The sequence below is a fragment of the Leguminivora glycinivorella genome, chromosome 5 (genome assembly GCF_023078275.1).
Source record: "Leguminivora glycinivorella isolate SPB_JAAS2020 chromosome 5, LegGlyc_1.1, whole genome shotgun sequence".
Lineage (NCBI taxonomy): Eukaryota > Metazoa > Arthropoda > Insecta > Lepidoptera > Tortricidae > Leguminivora > Leguminivora glycinivorella.
The window spans coordinates 17,555,082-17,579,500 of record NC_062975.1 but is presented as its reverse complement, the minus strand read 5'-3'; the positions used below and the strand labels follow the sequence as shown (position 1 = coordinate 17,579,500).

At 37.0% G+C, this 24,419-nt stretch overlaps 1 protein-coding gene and 1 non-coding gene across 2 annotated transcripts in view; both read right to left on the bottom strand.

Annotated features, from left to right (window-relative positions):
* LOC125226628 (QRFP-like peptide receptor) overlaps positions 1–24,419 on the bottom strand; it is a 275,810-nt gene that overhangs the window by 99,592 nt on the left and 151,799 nt on the right. The gene's annotated exons all lie outside the window — the stretch shown is intronic.
* On the bottom strand, positions 5,183–5,260 carry Trnac-gca. The gene is given in 2 exon segments: positions 5,183–5,218; positions 5,224–5,260. It is a non-coding gene; the product is annotated as a tRNA-Cys (tRNA).

Genomic DNA, 24,419 nt, shown 5'->3' with positions numbered 1-24,419 from the left:
TTAAAAGTGTAACAACGATGAAGCGAAAGTACTACAATAAGTAGGTAACATATAAATAATGTTATCAACCAGACATGGCCTGCTTTTTTGGCACAACATTTGGGCATTCACTAGTTCACATTGAAAATTACTAATTTACTTACTAGTAGGTAGGTACTTAGTTTAACTTAAGTACTTAATATTTATGAAAAAATAAACCTCTAAGTAGGTATATTATACGTAGACAAACACCAATAAATATTCTGATCTAAACATAAGTTGAAACTTAAAAGGAATTTTGCAGTAACTAATAATTAAATACTATAAATACATTTTGAGATCTTCAGTAGTTATACATATAATACAGTTTTAAACTAGTTACGTTTTTGAAAAAAAAAAACATAATTGTAGCGAAATAGAATTATTTTGTGCTAAGCGGCCACGGGCTACGCGCGGGAACGCGGAACCGTTTTAAACATGACGTAAAATAAGTTTATTGAAGTTAATTACGTATTTTATTGCAGATTTTTCTATTTGCGGATCCGCAGCGCTGGATCCAGCGCTGACTGCTGGATCCAGCAGACGGAAAAATGCGCTGGATCCAGCTGGATTGCTGGATGCTGGATCCAGCAATTGCAATCCCTAGATGTTACTCTGTCGACATACAACACTGACGATATTTGATTTAACGACTGTCGATATTATTTTCGGCTTACACTTATTAATGACAGGATTCCATGTGGATGAGATCCTAAAACCTTCGTCCCGATTGAAATTGCGATGTTTTTTGATTTCAATGGCTTCACGCACTTTTCTACTGTAGAAATGGCGTTCCGTGGAAAGGACTTTAGGGTCATGTAGTTCGATCCAGTGGTTTGGCCCTGACTCTAACAAATGTTCAGCCACGGCAGACTTGTTGACCTGACGATTTTTCACAGCCATCGCAATTTCAATCGGGACGAAGGTTTTAGGATCTCATCCACATGGAATCCTGTCATTAATAAGTGTAAGCCGAAAATAATATCGACAGTCGTTAAATCAAATATCGTCAGTGTTGTATGTCGACAGAGTAACATCCCTAGTGCGCAAACAGTTCAAGTTGATAATCAAAACCAAGTGCGGGTAGTTCGAAAAACTCGCGCGGCTGTCAGAAGGTGTTGATGTCATTTCAAGCCAGTCTTCTCCGAAATAATAACTTGTAAACTATTCAAATATTAAATTTTTGACAGACGAGACACTGTTGACGCCTAGGATCGAGTAGTGGTACTGATAATTTACGCTATTTGATGCGTGACTGACGCGTGATTTTCGCTAGATGTCACTACAAATAACCCGCATTTACTGATGTATGGAGTTACAACTCTACCCTTACAATCCTCTTTGCTTTTTACGAAGGTCCTGCCTGCGACGACCCTTCAAATTTGTCCCAAGTTGCAAATATAGGCTCCAGTAAAACAGTGAATAGACATTTGCACGGTAGTGCCGGATATTCAAGTATAAAACGACGTGTCAACAACAGATTCAGTACAGTCAACCAATTGGAACCCTTTTTTTTTGTCGGAGTGGGGAATGCATTACGCACCGTCCCAATTGGAACCCTAGGCCACTGTAGAACTATGTCATAGTGACGTTATAAATCAGATTATAAGAAATCTCTTACTGCTTGACAATCAAAATTACATGACATGGTTGTAGAGTGGCCTAGGGTGCCAATTGGTTGACTGTATATGTGCGAGTATTCAATGCTTGTATGTAAAAATACTCAACTCTAGTCCAATACTGCTATGGTCCACATATCCACAATTTCAATTATTTCAAAACGAATTTAAATACCAATGGTCATTTTGGTGAGTATTTTCATCGATTAATCTACGAATTAGTCGACCTTAGAACTATAGTTGGGGAGTGTTACGGTACTATACATATGTAGAATATGCATAATAGATATCAAAGACATAATTATATAACTCCGTATAGACAGATAAAGTCTAAGAAAAAAACGTACCTCAGTACCATACAGAAAAAGGTACGGTGGCCTAGATGGTATTACACCTTTGGGGTACGCTCAGCTAGATGGCGCTAATATTGACATTTTAAAACATATCAGGCTGAGAATATGGCCAAATTGTCAAAACTGAGGTTCAAAAGTTTTACGCCTGTGTCAAGAGATGGCAGTCTATGCACTGTGATTACACATTTTACTTCGACAGTAACTCTCTATAATAATCGATCCTCTTTGTAGATATAAAAATAATCATTAAAACTTAACGACAGGCAGTCAAACTAAAATATCATATAGGTGTCAAAAACTGAAACAATCGAGAAAATATAATGCAATTATGGACTTAACTTTAAAGCACTTTAAAATATTAAAGTAACAAGTAAATGTAACTGACATTAAAGAAGGGTGTAAATTGATGCAATTTGTGAAATGTTCAGCGGAAAGTTCTTCCATTCGCCTAGAAATGTCAATTACTTGAAATCTGTTAACGTCGCAAAAGTAATTATTCGATTTGGAACAAAGAATCCAAATTAATTTTATAACTGCAAATTTTTTGATGTTATTTGAAGTGTTGTTTTAGAAGTGTCTTTTAGGCTGCTTGTAGGTCAAATATTACGAAATACGAATTACGCAAGTTTTTTTTTTTATTATTATAAATGGACTTACTCTTGGCCACAGACCAGCCGAAGGCAAAGACGTGGCCTACGATGGAGTGAGCTCGCCCAGAAGATGCCTGTTCACTCTTGATTTGAAGGTTGCCGGGTTATAATTAGCTCGGAAATATAGCCGCCGGCAAGGAATTCCAATACCATTCCAATTTTTATCAATACTTTGCGATACGAATATAATTTGTCTACGGAGCAAGTTTTACATAAGAATATTTGTCTTTGATTTGATGGGGTCGCAGCGCGAACACAAACTTTTACATAAGAATGTTTATGTCAAACTAGCTTTTAACCGCGGCTTCACTCGCGTTAGAAAGAGACAGAATGTAGCCTATGTCACTTTCCATCCCTTCAACTATCTCCACTTAAAAAATCATGTCAATTAGTCGCTCCGTTTTGCCGTGAAAGACGAACAAACAGGCACGCACACTTTCCCAGTTCTAATATTAGTATGGATTTAATTTCATGAGGTCACAGCGCGCACAAGTTTTTTTTTTTACCGAAATCGCAAAGCGTCTTGTACGTAAGGGCTACGGCTAGCATCCTTGGTAGGTACCTGTTCTCTTAGTTTCTACATTATGTTATTTACTAATTTAAATAAATAAATTAAATGTTGGTTTAAAATCAACTCGTAATACACGTTCAGGCGGTACTTACGAGCCGTAACCGACATCGAACGCGGCGGCGGGGGTACACGGCGGCGGCGGTTAAGTTCATGTTACTCTTAACACTTCACAAACCCAATTTATCTACGAGAATTACACTGTTTACTAGGAAAAGGTGTAATCACGTGGGAATATTGACTTAGGCCCTTTACAAATAAATGAGACTTGTTAATTAGGTCTCCCGACCTTTTACGTCACCTATATTTATGAACTCGACTGTAGTTGGTGATTCCTATTCTTAAACCCCGACACAAAAACGACGGGGTGTTATAAGTTTGACGTGTCTGTCTGTCTGTGTGTGTGTCTATCTGTGGCATCGTAGCTCCCGAACGGATGAACCGATTTAGATTCAGTTTTTTTTTGTTTGACAGCTGAGTTAGTCGGGAGTATTCTTAGCCATGTTTCATGAAAATTGGTCCATTGTGAATGGGTTTATTTCAAAATTATAATTTTGTGGCTAGTATGCAAGGTGCTTACTACTGTTTAGTAAGGTCTGCCATTTTTTGAAATCTGTAAATATGCTTGTAAAACTTTGGTCAAGTACAACCAGATCAAAAAAAACCAAAAATTATGTCAAGTTATTGTTCCTTAATTTTGTCATACTTTCTCAACTGTGTTGCCATAAGCGACCTATTTTATGTTTGAAATAAATATGATACAAATACAATTACATATTAGTGTTCGTACTCGTATTCACACGAAAATTTCGCCTAAATTGTCTTTAGTAATAAACTTTTCGCATTCCAAATGGGAATTCGCATACTCTGTACTTCTGATTTTCAAACCTATTCCAAATGACTCCAACAACAGATACGTATTTTTATAGCATTAATCATAAACATTGCGGAGTCCATTTAAAACAAAGAAACACAGACGTGCATTGTCCCGTATGCCTATTTTTAACACCCGACGCAAAACGAAGGGGTGTTATAAGTTTGACGTGCCTGTCTGTCTGTCCGTCTGTCTGTCTGTCTGTCTGTCTGTCTGTCTGTCTGTCTGTCTGTCTGTCTGTCTGTCTGTCTGTCTGTCTGTCTGTCTGTCTGTCTGTCTGTCTGTCTGTTTGTTTGTCTGTCTATCTGTGTGTGTGTGTGTCTGTCTGTGGCATCGTAGCTCCCGAACGGATGAACCGATTTTGATTGTTTTTTTGTCTGAAAGCTGAGTTAGTCGGAAGTGTTCTTAGCCATGTTTCATGAAAATCGGTCCACTATGTCGCGGTCGGGGGTTTTTTCAAAATTTTAATTTTTTACTGTCGAGATCTCATATCCCAGCCCGTATTAAATGTAGTGATATTAACGGTAAAATCATTCAAACCTCTTAATTAACACAGGCTGCAGGGAACATTCCTAGATTTTAATGAAACTATCATTCTTATTAAAATTTTCCCTTAGTTCATCGGTTCTATCCTAGTTTCCTGTATATAAATAATAATTCAGACTTTGTTTCAAAGGGGGACGCAAATTGAGAACTCGAAAAGACTCGACGCGACTATAATATTTAATCATTGTATGATTAAAATATCATTCCGATATCATACATACCTGCGTTCGAATTGGTGTATTCTGCAATCTGTACAACAGCTGGTACAAAGTTTTTAACTTGTTGTGTAAAATGGGTTGTATAAAGTTTATAAATAATGCCAACAGCTGACAGTAAAGCTAAGACAGAGTTTTATGGAGTGAGTTTATTTCTTTGTTAGTAATTACTTAATATGCCTAACGAACCATATTTCAAAGTATACTGTGGAAAAACTAAAACATATATATACAATTTGCTTCATGTAGGTACAGGGAGCAATTTTTAACTTCTGACTATCAGAAACGTCTGCAATCAATGCCACTAGGCTTAGAACAAATTTAAAAGTGAAAAATGTCTGCCTTGGGTGAGATTTGAACTCACGGCCTCTGGATCGATACTGCAGCGCAGCGCTCTGCCAACTGAGCCACCAAAACTTCAACCAAGGCAGCGAAATTTTCCACCGCTAAGGTACCAATGGAACCCGTAGAGACATCTAAGAGTGTTAACTTGTACACAGTGTAAGTAGCATTAGCAGTACCTTACGCTTACAGATACCTACCAAGGCGAAGGTAACCGATTGAATATAAATCTTAATGACATTTATTGTAAATCACAATCAAATCAGGAAAACATGACTGTGAACCAACTTTGTCAATATATTAGACATAAATCCGGTATTGAATGAGGAGGCACACTGATATTTTATTCCGCGAGGCGCCGCCTGTCCAAGTGCTTAGGCATGTATGTCACTGTCATTCGTATGTGACAGAGAAAAAAAAATACCATCTTCTCGATCTCACGTATGAAATTCTTTATCTGTGTGAAATGAAATGAAATAAAATGAAATGGAATGAAATAAAATGAAATGAAATGAAATAAAATGAAATGAAATGAAATATTTATTTTCCAAGTAGGCATATCACAATGCACATATGAACGTCAAATAAAGCTACGCCGGCTCTAACCCTGCGCCTCAGCCTCGAGAAGATTTCAGTCCCCCCTTGGAGGAGGGTATCCACTAAGGGACCGGCAAGAAACTCGGCGGGCCACTTCTTTTCAAAACATTACATCTTATAATTAACATGTATTAAAAAACCAGATACAATTTAAAAAGCAAAAGTATTTATCAAAAAAAAAATAACAGACTAGGTACTATCAGCTGCAAAAGTGCATGGCGAATTTATCAATGAATTCATTCATAATATCTCCATGCAATTTTGCAGCTGATAGTACCTACTCTATGGAAATTAATTTCAATAAATTATACAAAGTACAAATCTACTATGATTAATAAGAGATGTTAGAGATGTATAGTCTCTAAGTGTCAAAGTACATCTAAAAAAAAGAAAAATTATACATGATGAAGAAAAAAAAACGAACTGATACAAATAAAAGATATGTGCAGTGGACTACTAAGGTGGCGCCATCTGGCACAACGTTTGAGTGTGCCCCCTCATTCTCATCCATTATTTAGGCCGAAGCGAGACTTAAATTTGTTTATTAGGTACTTTAATTAATTATCCTTTCGCTCCAATCGAGATGGACGAGAGTACCTTTTTACTTTCTTATTTACCTCTATAAGAAGTAGGAATTGTCTATACAACTTACGCCGTGTCTTGCGTGGGCGACGGTCGCGCGACCGTCGCGCGACCGTCGCGCGACCGTCGCCGTCGCGTCTCATACTTCCATATCGATAAGGTTTGATTTCGTATGCGTCGCATCGCCGTCGCGCGACCATCGCGCGACCGTCGCCCACGCAAGCCACGGCGTTAGTCCCTCCGTTTTAATTAAAATTAGAGATGCACCGAATATTCGGTTACTATTCGGTATTCTGCCTATCCGGCCCTTAATTTAATATTCGGCCGGATACCGGATAGTGACGTACTATCCGGCCGGATACCGGATGTGCTATTTTTGATTGAATGATTTTGGGGTAAATAAATGTAAAAAAACATTTTCGGTTGTAATACTTATAATCATAGCCCTTTATTATTAAAAAAATAAACATTTAAACATACATTTTGCCTTGAACGAAATATTATAACAAAACTAGTTTTTTGCACTTAAAACGGACTCCGCGCGAAATTCACTACGCAACAAATCAAAACCTGCACGACGCGCCCGCTCTCTGCTTAATTTGTAGGTAAAATTCTGCTGGCCGAATATTCGGTATCCGGTATCCGGCCAAACAACTATTCGTTGCATCTCTAATAAAAATTATAAAAATCGGTGAAGTGCGTGCCACGCATATATAAGAGGCTAGTTTCCCACTATTTGACAGCTTCTTTTTAAGAACTGTCAAAACGTTTTGCTAATATGGAATTACTATGAAATACTGAGGAGTGACGTCACGGTCAATTCATTCAATACTTTATATCGTTCTTTTTGACTTATTAAATCGAAATTATGTTTAAACATAACTACTGTCCATATTTTTCTTTTAATTATGTGGAACTTTATTTCGTAAACTGCATAAAATATTGTATTTTATTTAAAGTATAGGAAAGTAGCTTATTTTGATGCTTCCGTAGCTGTAGATCGATATACTATTTAATTTACTATGTCAGTAGTTACAGTCACCAGCATAAATGATGACTTCTGTACCTTGTCGCTTTTAATCGTTTGACTATTTTGTATGACATTTCAAACACGACGTTAAAGTGACAAGGTACAAAAATCATCACTTATTTATGCCGGTGACTACAGTTTTGCTCTACATATGCATTTATTAGCAAACATCGTAATTTTTCCAGCAATTTCGGTGCAGCATGGTTTAAATAAAGGAGAATTCCTGAGACATGATTGTTATTTTCAGGTAGATGATCAGTTATACACCGTGTTTTTTTTTGTTTTCCGTTAAATTCGACACGCAGTTAGGTTCATCATCAGGAACCACCCTGTATATAGCTTTTTGTTAAATTCGGGAAAACATTTTTTTACGCTTCCATACATAATAAATGGATTAATTAGTGTGAGAGGACCTTAATCATTAGAGAGCGGATTTCATGTAGCGATTTAAATATTAATATGGATATGACTCGCATAATTTATTATTTTTTCTACACACAAAAAATGTATAAAATGTATAAAAGTAAAAGTTTTGGATGCTTTTTTGAATATTGTGCAAAAATAATAATGATAATAAAATTAATAAATAAAAAAATGTTTAGAAGAATAGAAAAATGAAAATAATTCGCTTCCTGTATACAAACTCCTTTATTTAGAATAAAATACTTGTCTTTAAATGTAGTTATTTACAAAAAAAAATCCTACATTTAAAGAAAAGAAAAATTACATTTACAAAAAAGAACATTAATTTAATCATTAGTTAGCGAAGTTTGCGGTGTGCGATGTGAATGCGATAGATTGTAAGACCTTATTATAATCCACATGACAAGTAATTAAAAAAATGCACTAACATATCCATATTAATATTTAAATCGCTACATGAAATCCGCTCTCTATTAATCATAACATTAAAGTCATTGTCAAGTGTTTGACGGCACATGTCAAAACAAATAACATTAGAAAGTCGTAAGGGATGCCACACACGTGTTCAGTAATTAAATTATTTTTTGAAATAATTCGATAACCGTAAAAGTTAAGATACTGGTTTCTTAGAGAAATTGATATTTGAACTAAAGAATCTTCCCTTAAAGTTAATCTTCCCTTATAGTTAAAGGCCTCATGCAGGGGAGGCCTGTGTGCAGCAGTAGGACAGGTACTTAGATAGACTCAATTATATATAATTTACAATATGTAATGAGATGGTTATATTGGTTATATACCTGAAACATAACCCAAAATAATACAAATAGTCATTTTAATTTTACCACCCTACTTACTGTAATATTTCCTACAAATTGGCTAAATTTCCATTAATTATGGTCGCCAAGCGCGTGACGATGAATTAAAGTAAACGCGTGTGCGCACACATACACATTAAAAACTTTTTACAGAATGAATGAGACGTATTTAATTATTTTAAATCGGGACAATCGCGTATGACTACATATTAAACTGACCTCCAAGGTTTCAGGGACGGCGTTGTCCCCGTGGTCTCGGAGGAGACTGGCTTCAAATGACATCAATGGGCATTTTCAGAATTTGGGACCCCCCAATTAGCGAACGTCATTAAAGAAATTAACTCAGAATGAATGAGACGTATAATTATTTTATAAATCGGGACTTAATCGCGTATTATGACTACATATTGAACTGACCTCTGTGACAGAACAAGCACTTGATTCGTGGTCTTGTTCTTGTTTTTTTTCCTTAAATAAAACTTACATTGTCAAGGCAACTGGAGACTTCTTTGCTCGAATCTTGGAAAGCATTCATCCAACGTTATTTCACTGGATATTTTAATTAATTCATTGTGGTACTTGTCCGCATGTTTTATAATATTATTGTTGGAGGATCCAACAGAAATTAAACCTTTTTTTTGTCTATGTAGCGGTTGCTATGGAAACGTTTGGTTACAATGGAAAAAATGTCTTCTTGAATTCCTTCTTGATTCATACGTTGATGTGAGTATAAAAAAATAAATGGTTGTTCACCCGGCCACACATGGAATTGTTATTTCTCGCCCACTAGAACCAGCTGCACAGCTCTACAACAATTATCTCACATAAAATTCACTATTATTTGGTGCAAAACAGGTTGGAAAAGTTTATTTATCAACAAGCTACGTTCACATGGACGGAATGCTGACACTGACAGCTGTCAACTGAGTAGCGTTCCAATATTAAATCTTGGGTTCAAATACAGGTCAGGAAAACTGGTAAAGAGTAATTGTGAACATACTCCCTAGAAAATATTTAACCTCTAGTTTGATCTACAGAGCTGGTTAAAAACCTATGATGAAGTAATATTTGCACATTTATATTTACCACAACATAAAATGTTTCATTACGTACTAGGAATCAATAAAAGATATCTCCATCTCTCTCTAAAACACGTGCAATCATGCAGGTGTTACTACTGATAGGTAAACAATTATTTGCTGAGAGAACATGGACGTTAAATGTATAAGGCGTACGGCTTAGTAAACAAAGCAGTTGTATCCCAATTATGTCCCAAGTACGTCCCAGTTACGTCCCAGTTATGTCTCAGTTATGTCTCAGTTATGTCCCAGGTATATCCCAATTATGTCCCAAGTCCCAGTTACGTCCCAATTATGTCCCAAATATGTCCCAGTTGTATCCCAATTATGTCCCAGGTATGTCCCAGTTGTGTCCCAATTATGTCCCATGTCCCAGTTATGTCCCAGGTATGTCCCAGAAAAGTCCCAGTTGTATCCCAATTATGTCCCAAGTACGTCCCAGTTACGTCCCAATTATGTCCCAGTTGTATCCCAATTATGTCCCAGGTATGTCCCAGTTGTGTCCCAATTATGTCCCATGTCCCAGTTATGTCCCAGTTACGTCCCAGAAATGTCCCAGTTATGTCCCAATTATATCCCAATTGTGTCCCAATTATGTCTCAAATAGACACGCGTCATTCTTCAAATATCAACGAGACTAACAGTGTCCCTGGCTATCGTGTATTATACTGGTGAGTGAAGTTATTCTGCTATTGTTTCTCTGTTTGTACTTACTTGGAAATTATTCTAAGTGATTGTAAACTTTGAGATTGTGTCTCTGTTTGGTTGTGCGAAGACAATATCTTTGTACAGTTGAACTTAGGCTTGTAGTGGAATTGCTTTACTGCCAATTACTTTGTGGGTTTATTTCAAGTGTAGAGTTACTTGTAGTTTAACGTGTATAGTGAAGTTTCTACGCTGTGATTTCCTAAGTGTCATTAAGCAATACAAAGACTGGGTCGATGTATGGCTGGGACTTGGGAAAGTATCTGTGTTTGATTTTATAGGAAGTGATTCTTGTAAAGTTAAGCCCAGATCATAGTAATTAAAGGAAATTTCACTTGTCCGTTTATTTATTTGATTTTACAAAGAGTTGTGTTAGTAAAATTGAACTTAGTTTTCTATGGGGTTGTTTTGCTATTTTATTAAGCCAGGTCATTGCTTGGGCAGACAGTTTGCCCGACTAAGCGCTTCTTACCTAACGGTGCCAAAAAGGAGCGATTAGGAGTCTTTTGTTCCAAGTCTGAGGAGGCTTGGCGTCTTTTTTATACTTACAAAAGGCGAACATTCCTCCCTGGTCTCAAGGTCCAGCTGCTAGATGGAAGTGAGGACTTTCACGATTGACGAAAGACATTAGGAGTAATCCTTGCTCACCGAAGTCAACAGTAATTGAGGCTAGGTCTTGTATTATATATATTTATTTACTCGGTGTTCTGGGTCACGATGGTGCTGGTTGCTGGGGGATTTCGGTTGTGATTGATCCATACCTAAACGACAAAGCTTTGATCGCAGCTGGGTCTCCTCAAGTGACTGGTGTTAGTGTGTCCTAGAATACTGGATATATACACAGATAGGGCGATCTACTCTCTGCTACCTAGTCTGCGGACGCAGAGGGGGGGATCAGAACACAAGCCTATAGGTTGCCTATCTCAGCTTCGCTGGCTGAACTGTACAGTTCTAGTAGGGATACACTTGTACATATTCTGAACACAAGATCTATGGTAAGTGAGGGTCTGTGTTTCAGATATGTTAGAGTAAGGAAAACAATAGGATTAGGGTAGCGTCACACACTATTTCTATGAAATTAGGGTTGTTTTACGATTGGTCTTGGAGTATAATTGATAGGCGTGTATTTCTATGGATTATATGGACTTTAAATGTGGTGTTTACTATCTTAAAATATGTGGTAAAACTGGTAATTCATAAAATCTCTTGATACTTAATTTATCTGAGTGTAATTAATAATTGTGGTAGCAATTTCTGATCTTTCGATGTAGCTGCGGAACGCTAAGTGTTGCTAACTGGTTATTCAAGGTAAATTCTATCAAATTGGCTAGGGAAACAAACTGTCTTTGGAATAAAAGGATTTGTTTGTTATAGGGTCCAGTGGCATGCAAGCGCCGTCCACTGATGGAAAGTCAAAAGCTTAGAAGAGTTAGTTCTCATAAAAGTTAGCGACTACTCGGTGTTTCGTTAAAACATTAGAAAGATCGAGAAGTTATGGTCTATTAGCAGTATTGGGGAAAAGGGGGTTTAGCTAGGGAAAAAGAAACAAGACAAAAGGGGGTTAGTTCATAGATAGATATCCCTTCTGGCTTACTTGCTTAGGTTCCCGATAAAGTGGTTTGGTCGGGTCAGGGGTCCCATACCGTATCGCAAGCCCTTGCCCAATCCGGGACCACTAATAAGGCGTAGCGGATGATTACAAAAATATTTTAAATATTCATATCACAAGTGCTGCAATAAACTAGTACAAAAACCCAAAATATTTACATTACATCATTATTCTTATTATAACTTCCTATTTTCTGTAACGTTTCAAATTATAGTATGTTCTAATAACTGGTTATTTATATTTATAAACTAAAAATTAACTAGAGTTCAAAATATAGTCGTTACTCATTAAAGGATCTGGGTTATCGCGGTTCACATCGAAGGGTTCTACATACTCGCACTAGACGATGATGAAGGTCAAATTTACGGGGTATATTTAAAGGGAGGTTAACCATACTGTTGGTTAGTCAAGTAAGTAAGTAAATAAGTAAGGTGAGCGGCGGTTTAGTTACACCTCCAAGGTTTCAGGGACGGCGTTGTCCCCGTGGTCTCGGAGAAGACTGGCTTCAAATGAAATCAACGGGCATTTTCAGAATTTGGGACCCCCCAATTAACGAAAGTCGTTAACAAAAATTAACTCATTGTCAGTTTTGTGACGATAATTAAGCATGAAATATTAATAATAATATTGTTTTTATGTTAATTACATAAACTTTAAGCAAAAATCTACATTCAGAATGTGAAAAAAGTAAATTTTTGGACAGATTTTTTGCTTAATTGTCGTCAAAAAACTGACAGTGAGTTAATTTTTGTTAACAACTTTTGCTCCCCCAATACCTTCTGATAGCCGCGCGAGCTTTTCGAACTACCCGCAATTGGTTTTGATTATCAACTTGAACTGTTTGCGCACTAGGGATGTCACTTTGTCGACACAAAACACTGACGATATTCGAGTTAACGACTGTCGGTATTATTTTCCGCTTACACTTATTAATGACAGGATTCCATGTGGGTGAGATCCTAAAACCTACGTCGTATTAATTATGTGTAGGTAATTAATAATCGTGAAAGTTTAAATCAGTGAATGAGATGTAGTCTAAGCAAAACCTAACGAAATATGATATTTGATTTTATATTCAGCCCATCATATTCAGAAAATATTGCCAGTTATAAAAATAACAACCTATATGTGTCGTCAAACAGACTGAATGACTCTCGATCCCATTTGCGAAGAGTCTCTCGAGATGTAGGAGTTGTTCGATAATGTTCATTGCGGCGTGCGGTAGAATGATTATTAGGCTCAATTCCTCAGTAGTTTACACAATAGTACATTACATCAGAGGCCGGGAAAATGAGGATTTTCGGCCAAGTGGGTATATACGGCCGAGCGAGCGTGCGAGCGAGGCCGGATAGGGATACGAGGCCGGGAATCCGTTTTCACGCCGAGGCATGTATAGTGCTTTTCTCAAACATACAATGAAATAAAAAAAAATGCTCTAAAGGACAATATTTTATAAAAAAAATCCAACAAAAGGTAATAACTAAACAATTTCTATTTATGTTTTAAATTTATAAAAAAAACGACACACGAATTATCATACATAAGAGTTCTATTTATCAATTTTGAGATACGGAACCCTAAAAACTAAGGAGGCAATTACTACATAAATAATTTAACGGAAAGGTAAGCATTAAATTATCACTAAAGAGCCTCAGCCATTTCAGCATGCGGGGGCGTAATGGAAACAGTAATCATCTGTTAAGAGGCAATAGGAACTAAAATTACCCCTCCTTTGGTTTAGAAATTTTAGTCCAAAAGCACCTTCGAGTAAGTCCTTGCAAGATTTAAAAACAGAATTATGCTATAGGAACAACTCAGCCGGTCTAGCACATATCATACGTCTTTTTCTAATTGTATCAATGATGTAAGGATGGTAGGTAATCTCTCGGCGAGATAATATCACGCCAATCATTTGCCAGCCCTGCAGGTGAAATATATTGCCAAAACATCTTTCCTTCTTGTTTTTCCCTCTTTTTTTAAGCAATTTTAACGAAATTTAAAAACCGAGTTATTTTGAGTTTAGGATAAGAAAATTTATCATTTTTTTGGATAATTATTGATATCAGCTTTGAATAACCAGGCCATTTTGGCCATGTAGTGCCCTTAAAACTATTAAAAAAGATTAACTACCTGCTACAGGTATGCATTGATAATTTCAGTGTTAAAAAATAATTGCTTAGCTTTAAAAACGAGGGAGGGAAGAGTAGAGTAGGTTTGTGTAGATAAATAACAACTCCTGTCGCTTCTTAAGACCAGTTTACTTATCGTTTTATACATCATTTATTGTCATTAAAGTTATTAAAACTTTGCAATAGACCCAGTAATAAATGGTGCTCTCACACTGGACTGTTATAAATGTTATAAAACATAGTGCGACACGGACAGCGCGATGGCGTGATGGCGCGCTATCCCTGTCACACTATGTTATAATAACATTTTCCCCTCACTAGCTCGGAAACACGTGTTTTGTCCTTTAATACCAGCGAGTGTAAAACGCATTTTATCCACTAGTGGGTAAAGTCATTTGACTCTGAATAAAGTCAAATTAAGTAGGTGAAACTAGTAATAAAGATGATTTACCACCTGTGGAACTACTGGAAGAAGTGATAAACGCATTTTTTGCGTTGTAGTTTCCTCGCTTTAGCTTTAGCGAGGGGAAAAGTTTTGTGTTACACTCGGGTGCAAATGTATTTTACTTCTCGTGTGTTAAAAAACTCGCAAGGGTTCTATTCTTGAACCCTCGCTTCGCTCGTGGTTCAACTATAGAATCCTTTCACTTGCTCGTTTTTCAATTCCACACTCGGCGTTAAAACACAACTTTGCCCCCTTGTATAACAAATAACTATTATAACAGCCCAGTGTAGGACTGAGCACCGTAACGTAAAAACACTGTAACTCGCCATCAGCGGGCAGCGAGCTCATATAACCCGGCAACCTTCAAAACTAGGGTTAATCACTTCATCGTAGGCCACGCCTATTCCCTTGGCTTGTCTGTGGCCAAGAGTAAGCCCATTTACAATTAAAAAAAAGTGTTCCTGCAATATTTTACTCGTCTCGTACTAACCATGTCAATGTATCCGTTCCACTAATAGTTACATAATGTAGGATGTCTGTTATGCTTTTTGTTAACCCCTCAAACAACTTGTTCCAGATCTGTCCCAGGCAATTTTAACTGTAACTAACAGATTGAAGGTTATTAATTCAGTAGCAAATTTTTGACAACGGCGTTCCAGGGGTTAAGCATGCCGCTGCGAAGCTGAATATTTAAATAATATTTTTTTCACATTTTATATGTTTTTTGATAGACTTTATTTTTACCCAACTCTTAAACTTTCTTTTTTATATAATCCATTTCTACTTCATTCACTTTGTTGAAAGAGTTCTACAAAACTTGAATTCGTAATACAAATAAATAAAGCACTTATTCTTATTTATCTGCAGACAAGCGGATTATAAGCTAATGCAAAAAACCTCCCAGGTGTTAGTCGTACTTGCTTTACAAGGGTTCCGTACATCTAAGAGTTTAAACGGTGCTTCAGTTTCTTTTAAGCGCACATAAACTGAGTAAAGCTGCAAAAGTGCACATACATATCTCCAATATTAATACGTATTAGGGTTTAAGTTGATTCTCGGATTGATTTTACAATTGTACCTTTTATTATGTTAGTATGAACGTAATCGGTTACCAAAAAGTTTAACAATTAGTACGCACTTAATCGATTGTAGGTAATCTTCTGTATTTAATTCCCGGTTGAATACAATCTGGGTGTATTCAAGTCAAGAGTGAATAGGCTATTACTGAACCAGTGAGCTTCAACTTCGGCGTTGTTGTCACTTTCCATCAAGTGCGACTAAGGACAATCACTGGTCTATCAGTTTATAATTTAAAGAAAAAAGATAATATTTTTTTCCCCTCACTAGCTCGGAAACACGTGTTTTGTCCTTTAATACCAGCGGGTAAAAACGCATTTTATCCACTAGTGGGTAAAGTAATTTGACCTTGAATAAAGTCAAATTAACTGCTTTAAAATTGATAAAAGTAGGTGAATCTAGTAATAAAGATGATTTACCACCTGTGGAACTACTGGAAGCAGTGATAAATGCATTTTTTGCGTTGTAGTTTCCTCGCTATAGTGAGAGGAAAAGTTTTGTGTTACACTCGGGTGCAAATGTATTTTACTTCTCGTGTGTTAAAAAAACTCGCAAGTTCAGGATTCTATTCTCGAACCACTCGCTTCGCTCGTGGTTCAACTATAGAATCCTTTCACTTGCTCGTTTTTCAATTCCACACTCGGCGTTAAAATACAACTTTGCCCCCTTGTATAACAAATAACTATTCCGGGTTCCGTTGAATATAATTGAACAGAAAAGTGCTTGTATCATAACATGGAAGAAAAGTCTCCCTGTGCAAACACGTTGCACATAAACGAAGGTAGGTATTGGGCTGTAGCCTCGCGCGTCACTTGGCGTTTTTGACGGTAAAAAGGCGAGTATCAACCCCCTGGATGGGAACCCTTCTTTAACGCTTCACTGAAATCGGGTAAAAAGGTTACCTGAATAAAGCTAGGTTATTTTATAGAATAAAGCGTCCCCGAAGGATCAATAAAAATGGGCACCATTTAGTAGCTAACATGTGTGTTCAACCTAAAATTACTAAAGAAAGCAAATAAAAATACCGAGAAACTTCAAAGGAACGAGCGTAGAATGTTTTTCATTTGGCTTTATTCCTTACATTTTTTGATATAAAAAATACAAGGCTTTATGAGTTTCATAATCTTTTTTAGGGTTCCGTAGTCAACTAGGAACCCTTATAGTTTCGCCATGTCTGTCTGTCCGTCCGTCGGTCCGTCCGTCCGCGGATAATCTCAGTAACCGTTAGCACTAGAAAGCTGAAATTTGGTACCAATATGTATATCAATCACGCCAACAAAGTGCAAAAATAAAAAATGGAAAAAAATGTTTTATTAGGGTACCCCCCCCCCCCCCTACATGTAAATAAAGTGGGGGCTGATTATTTTTTTCATTCCAACCCCAACGTGTGATATATTGTTGGATAGGTATTTAAAAATGAATAAGGGTTTACTAAGATCGTTTTTTGATAATATTAATATTTTCGGAAATAATCGCTCCTAAAGGAAAAAAAAAGTGCGTCCCCCCCCCCCCCCCCTTTAACTAACTTTTGAACCATATGTTTAAAAATAATTTTTAAGAAAAAAAAACCGCCTTCCATTGGGGTTCTGGTGATAAATACTTTCAAATGATGGATTATGTTATCAATTCGTCTGTATATTTTTTAATGTTTGTTATTCGATATCTCCGTCATTTCTGAACCAATTTTGAAATCTGGATGATTCTGAAGTACTTACAGATGAGAATGATTACCAGAACGGAACTCTAACCAGGGGCGGCTCACTCTTCATCAGCAGTTCCACTGCACCAAATGTCACTGTTCTGGACGTAAGTGCATGCTGTTCTTATAAAAATACCAAAGTCACTATAAGTGTGCCGTTCAGATTTGAGGAGTTCCATTCTGACCATCATCAGGAGTTTCACTGCACAAAATGTCACTGTTCCGTATGTAAATGCATGCTGTTCCTTTAAAAACACAAAAATCACCATATGTATGCCTTTCAGATTTGAGGAGTTCCCTCGATTTCTCCAGGATCCCATCATCAGAACTGGGTTCTGAGAAAAATGGGACCAATCTGTATGCATATACATTCAATCAAAAAAAAAATTTTTCAAAATCGGTCTAGTAACGACGAAGATATCGAGGAACAAACATTAAAAAAAAAAACATACAGACGACTTGATAACCCCTTCCTTTGAGATTTGGAAGGCGGTTAAAAATGAAAAAAATCACAAAAGTAGAACTTTACAAAGACTTTCTAGGAAAATTGTTTTGACCTTGATTTCAGAGTCAAAAAGGTTTCAACGTGTTGGCTTCGACCAAAGGTTCGAAACACTATTTTGCCGTGATGGGAGACAAGAAAAGCTTGCGAGAGAGAGCGTAAGACTAACTTAGTACCAATAATAAAGAAATATTTTGATATTGTCATTTGCTTCAATACAAATCGGTTCATAAATAATTGCTTCTCGTATTCACTGTCCCTTCTTTCTATGATACAACAAAATATTTACATGACCTTATTTTCAGCGTCTTGATCTTATAACTATACAGGTGTAAAAAGTGATCGGGTTCGGGTTGGTCCTGAACATCACCCTATGCGGTCTATCACTAACACTAAATAATAAAATAAGAAGCCTGCTTATTCCGAACCAAAAAGTACAGAGCTCTTAAATAAAAAAAAAAATAAAAGTATTTAAAAACTAATTTGGTTTGGACCCTTTTAGGTAAAGGCTTCCTCCAGCTCTATCCATCTGTCTCTGGTTTTTGCCACAGTTGGCCAATCGTTGGCTATTTTGTATAGGTCGTCCGACCATCTTGTGTTGAGTCTGCCATCTCTCCTCTTGCCACTTGATTCTTGTTCTGCGTGCATCCTGGCTACTTATTTTTTTGCGCATAACGCATCAATTATTTTGGTCTTCGCTCTTATGTCTTTGTGTTTTATCTTTTTCTTGAGCTTTATTTCCATAATGTTGCGTTCAACACTAACACTTTTTTTTCCTAGCCTATAATTGTGTCCCACTGCTGCGCAAAGGCCTCCCCTTTCTTCCGCCACCCATCACGATTTGTCGCCTGCTCCGGCCAGTAGCTGCAAAATGTGTCAGGGTCATCCCGCCATCTTTTCTTTGGCCTACCTCTGCCCCGGCTAATCGGTGGTATTCAGTCGGTAGCCAATTTGGCCCACCGATCTGGATGCATTCGGCAGACATGTCCTGCCCAATCCCACTTGAGCCTTGCAGACTTAACACCCACATCTATAATACCAGTTTTGGAGCGCAGTTCGGTGTTCCTTACCCGATCGGTTCTGCGGACTCCGAGTATGCTGCGCTCCATTCCTCGCTGGCAAATCTTGAGTCGGGACTTTTGGGCTTCCGTCAATGACAAAGTTTGGGCGCCGTATGTTAGGATAGGCAGGACACACATGTCGGTAAGTTTGCGCTTTAGTGTTAGTGGAAGGTGTTCATTAGCGTCTTCATAGATCAGAAGCTCTTCCAGGCGTTCTCGGTGCGTCGATCGATTTCTTTGCACTGCCTGTTTTCGAAGGATGCTATCTGGCCCGAATAGATATATTCGTTGACATATTGGATATCATCACTAACACTAGACCTTATAAAACAAATCCTCCCGCCGCATCTGAATGTACACACTTTTTTAACCGCCGCCTCAAATCTCTCAAAAGAAGGTGGTTCTCTATTCGTCTGTATTTTTTTTTAATGTTTGTTCCTCGATATCTCCGTCGTTACTAGACCGATTTTGAAAAATTTTTTTTTATTGAATGTATATTCATACAGATTGGTCCCATTTTTCTCAGAACCCAGTCCTGATGATGGGATCCTGGAGAAATCGAGGGAACTCCTCAAATCTGAAAGGCATAGGTACATATGGCGATTTTTGTGCTATTAAAGGAACAGTATGCATCTACGTACGGAACAGTGACATTTGGTGCAGTGGAACTGCTGATGAAGGTCAGAACGGAACTCCTCAAATCTGAACGGCACGCTTATAGTGACTTTGGTATTTTTATAAGAACAGCATGCACTTACGTCCAGAACAGTGGCATTTGGTGCAGTGGAACTCCTGATGATGGTCTTCTGACCATCTGAAGGGAACTCTCAAATCTGAACGGCACGCTTATAGTGACTTTGGTATTTTTATAAGAACAGCATGCATTTACGACCAGAATAGTGACATTTGGTGCAGTGGAACTGCAGATGATGGTCAGAACCGAACTCCTCAAATCAGAACGGCACACTTATAGTGACTTTGGTATTTTTACAAGAACAGCATGCATTTAAGTTCAGAACAGTAACATTTATTTAGTTATGTTTGTTAAGCATATTGACTTTTCAAGTCAAATTTTGTCAAGCTTCGATTTCTTATAATCGGATTCATGAGGAATTGAGGAAACTCCTCAAACCTCAAAGATATACGTATATTGATTTTTGTTGCCATACAATAATTAAAGCATTAAAAGCAGTTTAAAAAAATACCTACACATTTCTACATAATCCAACATTCGCAAGTAGCTTTCACCGGAACCCCAAAGGCGGCGTTTTTTTTTTCTTAAAAAATATTTTATTGTTTGTATGTTCGTGATACACTCAAAAACTACTGAACAGACTTTGACGAAGTTGTCACCTTTGAATATAGAGATTCTTAAGGAAGGAATATAATTGTCATTTGGGGATTACTAACGTAAAAACATAAAGTGCCCACTGTCCGTCGTGTGGCTCTTCCCAAATATTTATTACATACATATTTTTTTAACAATGCGGCTCAGCATTCCTAACTTTACAGAACAAGTGAGGGATCCTCAACAAATTCCCAACAACATATTACTGTTTATCCAATCCTGTGAAATATGAATTTGGCGAAAAGGTTACTTTTCGCTTCCCAATAAATAATGGACTAACTTCACTTTGGCTTGAGTACGGAAAGGATGGAATGCCATTGAAAGTTGAAATATTTGTTTTATAAATTACTTTGAATATTATATAGGCGTAGGACTTTTTATGGCATACCGTGTTTCTATAATTCGTGGAGTCGACATATGAAAAATTTTCGAAGTCAAAGTCAAAGTCCTGTTCAGTATGATGTCATATTAAATACATATAAGTATTTATATATACTGTCACAACGTTACCTAGTTAATTTTAATCGAACGTAGTTAATATTAACTAATAATGTTAATTAAATATTTATTAGTAAATTTTATCATAATCCTATATAATAATACCAAAAAATTACTATTAAGTTAAAATCAACTACGTTCGATTAAAATGAACTCAGTGACGATGTGACAGTGTGTATAAATATTTGTATTTAATGTGACATCATACTGTTGGACTTTGACTTTGATTTTGAAAACTTTTCATATGGCGACTCCACGAATTTTAGAACCACGGTATGCCATAAAAAGTCCTAAGCCTAATTATAACTCATATTACCCGCATTCCCGTTTTAACCGTATATCCATGGTATATCCAGTCCCGCATGAGGTATCGTTAATTCTAGAGGGACCCACTGAAGGTTTTACACAGCCAGTCATTCATGGGTCCTATGACACATTTTTAGGATTCCGTAGTCAACTAGGAACCCTTATAGTTTCGCCATGTCTATCCGTCCGTCCGTCCGTCCGCGGATAATCTCAGTGACCGTCACTAGAAAGCTGAAATTTGGTATCAATATGTATATTAATCACGCCGACAAAGTGGTTAAATAAAAAGTGTTTTTTTTTTGTTAGGGTACCGCCCCTATATGGAAAGTGGGGACAGATTTTTTATTTCATTCCAACCCCAACGTGTGATATATTGTTGGATAGGTATTTAAAAATGAATACGGGTTTACTAAAATCGTTTTTTGATAAAATTTATTTTTAGGAAATAATCGCTGCTATAGTAAAAAAAAGTGTGTGTCCTACCCCCCCCCCTTAATTTTGAACTATATGTTTAAAAATATGAAAAAAATCACAAAAGGAGAATTTTAGAAAGACTTTCTAGGAAAATTATTTTGATCTCGATAGGTTGAACAGTTTTTGAAAAAAATACGGGAAACTACGGAACCCTACACTGAGCGTGGCCCGACAGGCTCTTGGCCGGTTTTTGTTATTATTTCCTCGTAAGAAGGTCTGGTCACACCAATTCGTTTATAGGCCTAAAAATATATAGTAATGTTTTCATGTTAAAACTCAAGATTTAAGCAATATTCCTGTACAAGCGTATATTGGCCCGGTACGTACGTATAATAAATATTGAGTTATTTATACCTAATTATTTCCTATTTGTATGATTGAATTCTTAGTCCTTTTTACCGTTAATCGCTGACGGAAAACTAATTAAAACTTTCCCAACCCTGAACAAACTTTATCCAAATAGGTATTCCTCATTATCATTAAAGTTTCGCTTAAAGAAATGTGGACCAAATTTCTATAGTCAACAACAATAGTAAAGTTTTAGAACTTACCTAATATAACTTGATAATGAAAGAGATATTTTTATAAACTCGTAAATGAAGAAACATCCGTGTTCTGTTTTACGACAGTGACGAAATGTCGACAGACATTGACACTTCGTCGATTGCCGGTTGAACAAGGAAATATTGACGTTAAGTGCGTTTTCACATTATTTGATCCGATATCGGATGTCGGACCGATATCCCATACATTTAAGCCGCCATCTTTGATTTTTGCTTTAAAATCCTTCCGACATCTGATATCGGATCGGACAATGTGGAAACGCACTAATAATGTTAGTTATCAATCCAGAAATAGGCACAGAATTTGTCAGTGTCAAGTGTCAATGTCACTGTGGTGAAATTGGCCACTGGAGATGCAACACGAGGACCATTGACTTAATGTAAATAAATATGGACAAGTGTGATAGACTTTATAAGAATCTAGAACACACAAATCAACTTGATTTAATCAAGATTATAAAGTTAATCCTGCACACGAAAATCGCAGAAATATCTTTAAGACGTACCAATTATATTCGTTTGTCAATGTTACTTTCCAAACTCGTATATAAATCCAGTCTTTGGGTTTTTTCGCAGAAAGGCGGTCCCTTGGGCACATCCATTTTAAGCCTGCTAGCCAGATGGCTGGCCTGAAAATGACTATGGCCCCTTCAATTAAAGATGGCGGCTGACGCAGTGACACTTCGAGGTCTAAAAGTTACGAGTTGCTATACCTAAGCTATACACATTTAACCATCTTTTGCAGAGCTATGTATTAATTACTGCCTTTACATTCGAAGGCAATGAAACCCCAGTCACATGTTCGTTCAATACGGGCATGTATTGGCTAGAGTTAGCGGTATGACAGTTTATCGATATATAGGTACTTATTCTTGACTACAATACATGTCAATTTAGTTCGTTTGATTCTGGAATCCTATAATAAAGGAACGCAAAGTGTTAATTTACCTACTGAAGTAATACAAAATAAATCACCTACCTATTTCTAGAAGCTGTGCTTACCAATTCATCAATTGCATAATTTTGAAATAAAATGATCACTGATTTTAAAATATTTTTTTTTCTTATTTTAAACATTTCTTTAGAGAGATAATAAGATTCGTGTCAATAATGGAGGTAAAAAGAAGAGCTAAAATCGATAGATGCCTTCATTTCGTGTACAGCAAGGGCCTATCCCAACACAGCTCCGAGATTTGTCTTTGTTCCGTTTCAATCACATTGCAAACTAATGAGGCTTTGTGCTTGCCAAGGGTCCGAAAATTCAGAATTCCGGTCGACAAAGGACACAAAGCTTTTGATACCATTCAAGTACCTGCGAGACCATTTTATTGTTCTTAAGTGCTCGATATAATTCGATATAAAAAATCGGATGACAATCCAATTAGTATATCCGTATCTGTATATTTATGGCTGTCGTGTTGCCGGGATTAAGAGCCTTTATCTGAGATGACAAACCCAATAATTCGAAGCGACACAGATGATTACGGTATTCTATTTAAGGAATGATATGGTTTGAATTGGTTAAGTCGTTGTACGGCTTTGTGACTGGTCACACACGATTTAACTTTATTTCACATGAATCAAGTAGCGTGAGCGGTTTTTAAACTCGTATTAAAATATGATCTTATTTCACCAGAAGTCCTTGAATAGTCCAGAAGGTCTAACAAGAAAATTGAAATTCTTTTGCCTATAATTGTGCGTCAGGGAGACATCAGAGTACCTAGCCAACATCACTTGCTAACGCCCTACGCGATTATGAACGGCTAGGTATGGTAACGAACTTCCTCTCACTCTTCCGTATTGGCGCAACGGAGTCGGTTGCATTTAAGATCGCCACGTATCGTCAACGACTGACACTTCAGCTAGGCCGGCAGTTACCCAAATCCTGATCTTGTGCGGTAAAACATTATAAAGGCAGCTGCCAATAATGAACGAACCGCTTTGAGTAACCCTTTCTTCAAGTGCGCTTTCCTAGTTTTATTCTTATGATCCCGGGACTTGCTTGGCCATTGTGCCTAAATACTACCGCATTCGCATTTGCTTTGAGGGATAAAAACTTTTAGGTACTATGGGACCAACCCTGTTGTGTCATACATTTCAGTAACTCAAATTTCGGGGCAACCTGCCCAATCCAACACCGAGGCAAACGATGCAACGAAGCCACACTATGACGTCATCGCCCAAATGAATTGATTAATTTTCTTTTTCTTGTACTTTTTTTTGTCTTTTTCTCTCTTTGTTTTTGTTTTCGTGACGCATTGTATGTTTTTTTTTGTAAATAATAATAGTTTT